This window comes from Penaeus monodon, chromosome 16, assembly GCF_015228065.2.
Source record: "Penaeus monodon isolate SGIC_2016 chromosome 16, NSTDA_Pmon_1, whole genome shotgun sequence".
In the NCBI taxonomy this organism is placed as follows: domain Eukaryota; kingdom Metazoa; phylum Arthropoda; class Malacostraca; order Decapoda; family Penaeidae; genus Penaeus; species Penaeus monodon.
The window spans coordinates 14,447,440-14,450,634 of NC_051401.1; positions in this window are offsets into that span (position 1 = coordinate 14,447,440).

Consider the following 3,195-nt stretch of genomic DNA (forward strand, 5'->3'; position numbering starts at 1 on the left):
ATTTTCAAAAAAAAATTACAAAAACTCCCACTCTTAAAAAAAAAATTCACATTACCTAGGGGAGGATCTTTTTTTAAGTCTAGTAGTTATGAAACTCCATTTTACATTAATTACATTTAAATTTTAATGTTTCACAACTATATTAAAGTGTTTGTAAAACAGGAAGGCTTCTAAATCATTCATTTTATACTAATGAAACCTATTTCCAAGGCATACCCAGTGGTGGATATTCAATACTTGTTAAACATTTTTCATTTACACCGACCACAAAATCTAATCTATATGTAATACGTCTTGACAACAGAGTTTTGCACCTGTAACAAATGTTCTGGTAACTAATAATTCTTTGCTGAAATGTCTGATATTTACATGTTAGTGCTATGTATTATATTCATAAGGTCGTGTCCATTTTAGATTAGCTAAGCCTTCAGTATCCCCCTCATTATTTTCTATTAAATTGGCAATAAGCCACTTAGTTTGCCTACCAATTCACACATTTGTAAATTGCAGATACATTTTTGTTAGACAGGCCTACATAAGTTCACTACACACGGCACTGGCAATGCTCCAAATTCCAGCAATTGGGGCAGACCTTCAATGTGATAATTAGGGTCAGGGCACTCTGTCTGATTATTCATCAAACATGGCCAGAGGTTAGTGTTTAGCATGAGTATCTAAAAACATGGAGACAATAAATTATAAAATGTTAATTTTAAATAAAAGCTGCATCAACTATTGTCAAAGTACTGTAATACTGTACAAGAGCACTGCAGTCTATCATTCATAAATATATTACCTTAATTTGCAAGAATTCTACATGTTCAGACATTAAATTTCTAATTATTCAGGGTTGTTAGGTAAACTCACCAAATAATGATTTCCTGCACCATGCCATTGTTTTAACAAATAAATGTGTTAGACAGTCATATAGCACTATGGTAAGTATTGTGGTGGTAGGGAATTTAAAAGTTCTTTATTAGAACAAAATGTTTTATATCTCAATGGTCTTGTGGCTAAGATAGTATGATAGTGAAAGTAGTAGAAAGAGGGGGAGTAAATGGGGTAGGATAGGGATTGATAGAAGGGCAAGGGTTAAGGACCAAGGGTGGTTAGATCAAATGGAGGATATTTATACATCTGACAAAGGAGAACAGGCTGTTAATTGAAAAGGTGGGGGATTCTTTGAGGATGTTTGACAGTTTGGGGGGTTGGAGAAGTAACACAATGTGGAGCATAGAGGTGGGTTGCAATGTGACATGGGGTATTAATGAGTGAGTCAGGTGTGACCTATTTGTTGATGGGAAGAATATTTTCCTAGTATCTGTTCTAGTGGTATGGGTCCAACCAAGGGGATATGGAAGGTTTTATGGTGCACTAGCTTTCACATACAGTCAGCCAATTGAGCTGAAAATTTTGTACAGCAAACACACATTTACTGCAATACATGCTTCTGACTGTAATATACTTTATTTTTAAGGGAAAACCTAAAAGATAATTATTTAATGATAACTTTAAAAAATAAATAATAACAATAACAATATTAACATAAAGCCTACTTTTGAGGGTCTCTATCTCCTCAATGCCCACAGTCAGGACCAAACAAATCGACAACTTGGTTTCAGACTCCATCACATATGACATGGGTACTTAGGTTAGACATCATCCTGTATCAGTGGGTTAAGAATTTCCATAATTAATTTTTGGACTTTTTCTATGTACTAGTGAATAATTTCACTCATTACTACACATACTACTGAATAATTTCACACATTATTACATAAACATAACTTAAGCTGCCAGTTATTATTATTATTTATTTATTTTATTTTTTAATTTTTTTGTTACAAAGCACCAAGAGGGTCAACTTATCCCATTTCAGACGGGTCATGTGTACTGGTGTCATAACAAACTGCTTCGTCCATGGGGTACCCCTATATGTGCGGCAATGCGCCACAGCAAGTGGAGCAGGATGTTCAGCTTGATGTAGTGGACTTCCGCACCCAGTGTCTGGCCATTGCCAGAAATCACCAGAGTTTATCATGCTCAGGGATTTCTGTCCTCTGCTCAAGTAATTTAACAGTCTTTTCTTCTCCCCCTTTCCTTCTCCTCTCCAACCCTGCTCCTGTCCACTCCCTAAGATGTGTGAGCCATGTAGAAAGGATAAATGGCTGACTTTAGGGAGCCATGGGCCTGGTATTCATGTTTTGTTGTCTACCTTTTACCCCTCATGGAGGCCCTGAGGAGTGAACACATACTCCAGGTTTACCCATTCCCTGATCCCTGGCTTTCCTTTGATCACGACTTTCAACGCTGCTGCTACTACTACCCCCTCCTCAATACCTGCTGTCAGCTCAATTCATTCCAAGTCACCCACCTCTTAATACTTGACTTCCTTCATGTGATTCCTAGTTTTGATCCCCAGGTTTTTCACTTCTTATTTCTCTGATGCCCATTCATAATGACTCTTTGATCTAATTGCCCTTATCCCCTATTTCCTCTTTTGCTGATCCCTGCCTTACACAATGAACTTTCAAGGGGATTCCTTTTGATAACTAGTTTCCCTTCCTCAAATGCATACTTATCCTCAATTTGTTCTAATTCCTCTTAATCTCCCCCTTTCCCCCTTTTGCTAGTTCCTACCTTAACTCATTTACTCTCCCTCTCTAACATCACCACTCTTTTCCCCTTTTCAATACATACCATCCTAATATACAGTACAACTTTTGATATGTAGCACATTTAATCATCACTACCCCCTGTACCCTTTTTGCTACTACACCTTCCTATCATGATAAATAATCTTTGATGCCTAACACATTTATTTGTTTTGTAACCATTAACCATTCAACTGATTATTTTGAAGTCACCACAAAATCATTTGCAAAAGTATATATTACAAAATTTCCATAAGGCAATAACCTAATGAATCAAATATATGAACATATTCTTAATTCTACAAAGCTGAAGAGGGGTGTACCATATTTAACTGTGATATCTACTATAAAAATACATTTGGAGAAAACAAGATTATAAATTAAGTGATAGTTTTGTAAGATAAGTAATGATAACTACTGTATAAATCATTAAAGTATTATAGTACTTACTTTTGTACTGTGAGCACTAAAATTTTTGAAAGAAATCATTTACCATTTAACAAGATAAAAGTCAGAAATTTAAGAGCTAATGTAAAACAAT